Source organism: Simochromis diagramma, unplaced genomic scaffold (assembly GCF_900408965.1).
Source record: "Simochromis diagramma unplaced genomic scaffold, fSimDia1.1 OVJJ01000421.1, whole genome shotgun sequence".
Lineage (NCBI taxonomy): Eukaryota > Metazoa > Chordata > Actinopteri > Cichliformes > Cichlidae > Simochromis > Simochromis diagramma.
The window spans coordinates 10,463,589-10,470,746 of NW_024387250.1; positions in this window are offsets into that span (position 1 = coordinate 10,463,589).

Sequence of the window (7,158 nt, forward strand, 5' to 3'; positions counted from 1 at the left end):
TAATATGCTTTTCCTGTACTGAGCAGTCTGCAGGTTTTTCCTCTCAGGCTGCATCCAGCTAGTTCAATTAGTCAGACAGTAAAACCTGAGGCAAGAAGAGCCACAAAACGCTGGCAGCTGCTAATAAAGATTATTGCTCCAAGTGTACGGTAAGAACTGAAGACAATCCATGATGAGTTTTAGTAATTTAATTCCCTTCCTCTCTTTTCTAATCTGGATAATGAACACTGATAATGAAAGGCAACTGTGTGAGATTTTTGTGGTGCTATCTGAAGTGTAATCTTAAAGTTTGAAAAAGTTCTCGAGCCTTGCAAAAACTCCCTTGTTATAAAGTGTTTTTATTTATTATGCTCACACAGACTATAAAGAAAATGTATCAAAGGTAAACACCATAACAAAGGGAAGGAAAGGACAAAGAATATAATTTCACACTTATCTGCACTTTACATAATAGCCAGTGGACAATCTTTTCCATCTCACAGGTTTTTCTAAATAAAGTTACAAAAGACTGGACTAAATGTGCACCCATTACCTCATCATTAACATTAGCATTTATAGACAGTTATGCTATTAAAATTAAATGCTCTGAAAGAGATGCCCACTGTTTTAACTTTGTAGGCAATTCCATCTTGACTTAATCTCTTAGCCCCATCCACGATGGATGAATAAACTGAGTTAAATACGCTCTCTAAAACCGACTTGAAATTAGATGGATTTCCTCTGAATTATTTGTTTTAGGTGACATCGAGTATACATTTTTGTTAATCAGTCATGCCACAGTATCCTAGGAGTGACTATGCAGAAATGTATTAAAAAGTAATTAACCTGAAGCTAAAGTCCTTTTGGGAAGGTCTTTCTGTCTCTGTCACAGGCAGCTCTGGCTAACACTCCCTCTACGTCAACTCATTTAACACCTTTAGCGATTGTCACTATGATGAATATATTATTGTCTTCAAAGAGAAGACAATTAAACCTTTTGACAGTGATAGCCACTGATGATGCAGCAAGCACTATGAGCAAACCTTTGATAAAAGAAAGTCAATGAAAGAGAAAGCAATGCGGTAAAAAACAAATATTACATTGTCTGGAATTTCTAATAAGAGACCAAAAGCAATTGACATAATTCATCCACGGGGGCGGACAGCTTTACACCTTGGTTTTGCTGTTTGCTTTGTTTTTGTGGTTGTTTACATTTAGTCTTTTTTAGTTGAGCCTGGTACTATGGGAGCAAGTTAAATATGCCCAGGATATCTTTCTGTTATTTAGCTTCACTTACCCTGACATTAGCAGTCAGGCTAAGTGGACATATAAAGGTGGTTATCAGCTCAGTGCATCAGCTATGGATTTATCAGTCTAGTTCCAAGTATTCACAGGAAAGGGGTCACACTGCAAACATCACAAACACAGAGTGGCAGAGGAGTGTCTGATGTTAGAAAAGATAGATCAAACGATGATATGAGAAAATCATGAAAAGGTTAAACACTTACATGCAGGCCGAAAGCACCGCAGCAGCTGTGGACAAAGCAGCAGCGGTGCTTGTGTGAAAGCTGGAGTTTACTCTTAGAGTATAGAGAATATTTTAAAGTGTTGTAAGAATGTATATGAATACTTTGGCCAGTAAGAGGAACAAACCAAAGTGTCCTTTACCAGGAATTGTGCAATCATCCACTTTAACTGTTTTCTGGGTTTTCCAGGCCTTACTGGATGGTACATCCCTGCTTTATGGGATTTTTGGGATCGCTTTGAACCTAAATATCTGAAGCTGCAAGTTTAATACTTGTAATCAACTCCTGATCTTTTGCCTACTTGTGATGAAATCATGAAGGAAGCTGCCTTACCTGTTTCTCAGTCAGTTGTCCAAATCTTTGGTTGCTTTTGGAAATGGAGGACAAATTGCAAGACTATAAAAGCCAATAAAAATTGCTGTTATTCTAAAACAGTAAGTAAACTTCTTGAATTAAAGCTGAAAGTTTGCACTTTCACTTAAAATCCACTATGGTAGTATACAGAGGCAAAATTACAAAAAGATATTTCGGTGCATTCTTCATAAGGGCCTAGCTGTATGTGCACTGTTTTAGAATCATATATTCATATAGTTAAAAAAAAATCCAACAGAAATAAAAGAAGAAATAAAATTGCTTCTAATAGGAAGAGAACGCATTTAGACTGTTTAAAAAAATCCTTGGATCCTCCCACTGGGCCAAGGGATCTTTCAGGAAGGGTGATGTTATTATTAAAAAAAAAAGTAAATGGTTAGCAGTTATTGATGATAATAACTTCATACAGGTTACATTAACAGTAACCCAGTACCAAGTGAGCCAACCCCACTCAGCCACCTTTCTAATGTAGGGTTAACCTTGAACTTAACTTGCAACAACAAACGCTGCTTTGTCGATTGCTCTTTTTGGCACTTGAGTTTCCTAAAAATGAAGCCACTGCTATATTCATCCCTGCTAATAAAAGACACTGACTGGACTTCGCCACCGTGTTTGTGATATCGGTGCTGTTCGGCATATTTGAAATGATCTGACGAATAAAATGGCTTGCTATGTGGCACAACATGTAATTCTCATATTTTTGAAATTCTCATGTTAGTCCGTTACTTGGTACTAACAAGCAGGAATGTTTATGCATTGCACCCACATTGTTAATGCATGCAGATTGCTGCCCAAGCTTCTTATATTAGCTAATAACTTGTTGAACACTTCGGTGGTGGTACTAGATGACTTCAAAGGACTGAGATACATTTTCTACAACCATCAACTATCAGACAGTTGATGAACAATTTCAAGCAGTGCCAAAGTGGGCTGACTGTGATGCTGTGTTTGCCATCCTCAAAGCATGTAGCATAGATAAAAAGTAAACCTAAAACATATGTTTCCACAAGAGGTACAAGCACTATTCAGACTGTGCACTGACACTTCTCATAATTTTCCTTTCATTATTACCTGAATCTCTCATTATGTTAATGTCCCTCATAGGGACACACCATCTGCCATGCTTCTAACAAGTGTAAGCACTAAATCCCTACAGGAAACTGCTGCATCACTCTGCACACAGCCTTTGTCTTTCTGTGGTGTAAATATTGTCAAACACAGCTAGGACTGCCAGAAGAACGACCAGAGCATTACATGTTACTTCAGCTTCCTTCATTAAACTTCTTGCATTAAATTCAAGCAATGCAACCGTCTTCTTTTGCCTTTTCTTCTACTGAACTTGGTTCGCTAACTTAATTCATTTAACCTCATTCACTTTAATAAACTTCCACTTATTTGCATTTCCCTTCAGTTAATTTCAGTGGACCCCATTCGAATGCAGTTTAGTTCACTTTAATTTTCTTGTGTTAATTTTCTGTCTTTCTTATTTCAGTGTTTTCTTGAGTGTTTTTCCTCTTATTTGATTGAATCTAGGGTCTGAGGACAAGGGCAGTCATTTGGTGCAGTCGCTAGCAGTATTGTCCACAGCAACAAGGCATTTCTGTGTGGAGCTCACAGTCCCAAAGCATGCATGTTCAGTAAATTGATCCTTCTAAATTTCTTATAGGGTGAGGGTAATCTGTAATGTTATCTACCTCTCTGTGTTAGACTGTGATTGAATGGCGAGTAGTTCAAGTGTTTAGCCCTACAACAGCAGCTAGACAAGAAGCAAGACAGAACAAATTGCAATTCCTTTAAACGAGTGACATGACGTATGACTGAAAAAAGTGTGAAATTCAAATCAAAATTAAAAACACAGTCACTTTGAAGTTACACATTACTTTAACTTCAGACAATTTTGAGACAATCATGTCAGGATGTTTTCTACAGTTGTTCTTTCTCGCATGTAGCAGACAGCAGGAAATAATCGGCTTCAGAGGCGTTTACGCTACTGGAAATATTTAGTTTGATTCTGTGGGAGGAAGCAGAAGACATCCAATTCCTGGCTGTAAATGCACCAGGCTATTAACTGTGCTATTGGCACATCAGTGCATCACGCAGAGTTTTCGCTAGAGAGTTGGCAGATTAAAAACCGGGTAATGTCTGAACTAACAGCAATGAGCATTTATATTCTCACACGCACCTCTGTTTGGTAAAAAAGGTTTAGGATTTCGGGAAAAAGTGGCGTAAGAGTCGTTATACAGTGACTCTCTATTTTTTAGGAAATTACCCTCCTGGTAAAGGAGGATATATTGCATTAAATTATCTGAAACCGCTGTTGTTTTTGATTCTATTTTGGTAGCACTTAATTGAGAAGGCAGCGATATCTGTCTGGCTTTTTGCTGCTGCTACTGTAGCTTGGATGACTCTCCAGAGAAGTGAGAGCATTTTGTGGTATCTGTTATTTGTTCTCTCTAAAAACACGAGTAGAGGGACTGGAGGGATTGCTGCTTGTGAAAGCACTGTTGACATTTATTATAATAGGCCTCTAAAGGTGATGAAACACAAATGATAAAAAACCAAATGTGACCAAATTTGAAGTATATATAAACCCTCACTGAACTCGCTCCAGACTGTTAGTTGTTTGTTCAGTGTTTTTATCCCATTAGGTGCGAGATGAAGGGGAAGGCAGCTTTGACAAACTGGAAGTAGTGATCATCAAAAATAGGAGAACAATCAAGCATTTAAAGGTGGAAGTGAAGTTTATAACCTTTTTACCAGCCTTTTCACTCTACTACTTCTAAAGAAGGTAAATTAAGTAAATCACTAGATAAAAACACTGACATTTCTTTTCTGCCATGGTTTTGAGTGAGGTTCAGGGACGCGGTGAAGCGTGGAATATTTAAAGCATAAATGAGCAGTTTACGCACATTGTATTATTAGAAAAATGAGTTTGAAATAATGTCTGTACAGCTGCCTTGAGGTATAACATAATCACAGGATCAGAAGAACTCAGCTTGTGAATCGCCTTTGGCACAGGTATCCTATGACCTTGCGCCCACTGATACTGCAACATTTGATGGAAGTGACAATTTTGACAGTAGCTCTAGGGAACTGTTCAGTTTTAATTATTTCAGATATCATTGCAGCCTTGAGCTACTTCATTGGCTGAGTTTTGAGTAAAGGATGAGCATCACCAGCCGTGCTGTTGGCTGGTAGTTCATGTACTTTCAAATGAATCATCCTCTGCAATCACAATCTGGCAAACAATTCTTTGTTCCCTTCTAACTACACCTGCTCCCATGTGTCCAGAAAAAAAACATTCCTTCCACTATACAATACAGGAGTGGGCATCTTGGATCATTATTATCAATTTTGAATAATTATAAACATATTAATGAAGTCCAGACATACAAAATAATCAAAAGCTGGGCAAGTCTACTTTTTGGGTTATGTGTAACCAATCTGCATATGCAAATAAACTTTAAAAATCAAATGAACACACTGCCAAGCTTCTCTTCAGACTGTTTGCTTTTTGTATTTTACCTCTTTAGCTCAAGGCAGCTAAAGCATGTTTTATTCATCAAATGTCTGCTGCTATTAAAAGGCTCCTGCAGAGTTTGTTACACACATATAAATATATAACAAACAGTAGAGTTTTTTAAATCGTTTTTTTTTAATAGTTAGCTAAATGGATATGTTAGGGTCAGACACAGAATGACTTTGACAATCATTTGTGTTACTTGCAAAATACTGAAAGAAAGAAATAAAAGTGAAATGCGGATATTCGGCGTGTTTTATCAATGGAAAATAACTGAAGATGGTTGAAATATTTGAATTGGCTGTGGCTCAAATGGTAAAGTGGATTGCCTACCAACTACAAGGTCTCAATCTCTGGTTCTTCCTGTCCATGTGTCGAGGTACCCTTGGGGAAGATATAAATCCCCTCGATCCATCAGTGATTGTGTGAATGTAGAAAAAAGTGGGAGCAGCATGGTAGTTACCACTGTTGCCTCACAGCAAGAGAGATCTCACCTGATGCCTTTCCGTGGAAGTTTGTGTGTTCTCCCCGTATCTGTGTTGGTTCTCTCTGCTTATTCTGGTTTCCTCCCACCCCCCAAAGACATGCATGGGGTTAGGTTAACTGATGATGCTCAAATTAAGTGCAAATGTGAGTGTTAATGGTTGTTTGTCTCTATGTGTTAGCTGTGCAACATATTGTCAACCTGTCCTGGGTTGAACCCTGTCTCTATGTTTATGACTGCTGGTACAGGTTCCAGTACCCCCCCAACCCTGAACTGGATAATGAGAAGAAAATTGATGGTTGCATGGTTGAACTATTTTAGTGTTTGCATTGATTTAAAAACAGACTGCAGCACAACCTGACAGATAGCTCAAAGTACTTGTAGTTGTATAAAGACATTTGGTAGGAGTTAGGCATATGTCTGTATTGCTTCATATAATTAAATTTGAGTTATTTTTGGAAAATAGCTCATTTATATGCATCCCCTAAATCTAAGTCCTTGAGCTCCACTCTTTTTCACAAAAACAACAACAGTCACCCCTGGGACTATAGATCACATCTGTTCAGAAAAACAACAGAGGCAAACATAGATAGATGAAGAGAGACAGAAAGCGATAATCTGCAGCAATCTGCTAATAATTATGAACAAGCAAGGCTAGTTTCACAGTGCTACACCTATCTTTTGTCCTCCCATCCATTTAGCCATATGCCAGCTGGCTTATTTCTTCTACCTCATCCATAGTTCTCTGTATTCATGTCATCACTGTTTTGTCCATCCATTCCATCACTTCAACCCTCTGCCTTATCGTTCTCAATGGTTCTGTATGGAAGCGGAGCATGTAAAGGATGGAGGTGAGTAAATTCTCTATTTAATGGTAATTGTGTGTGAAGATCACTTAGAGGACACCCAATCTGACTCCGCAGCTGTGAAATACAGTGACAAGCCTTGTACTATTCTGCTGCTTAAAATAAAGCAGTCTGTAAGCTATCATTTAAGTACAACTACGCATCAAAATATACTCCACGTGTAAGGGCATAATTCCCCTGTAATTAAAAGGAACTGAAAGTGTAATATAATTATATTTACATTAAAATAAAGCTAGTACAATAACATAAGGAGGTAATTAAATTAAGTAAAAAGTAAATTAAGTAGTGTGTATATTCCTGGTAACTTAGTGGGAAAACAAATCAAACATGTATAGTGCTATGAAAGGAAAGCATAGTGCTGTGTGATCTGAAATTGTGCAATTGAAGACGCTTACATTATAAATTTATGAC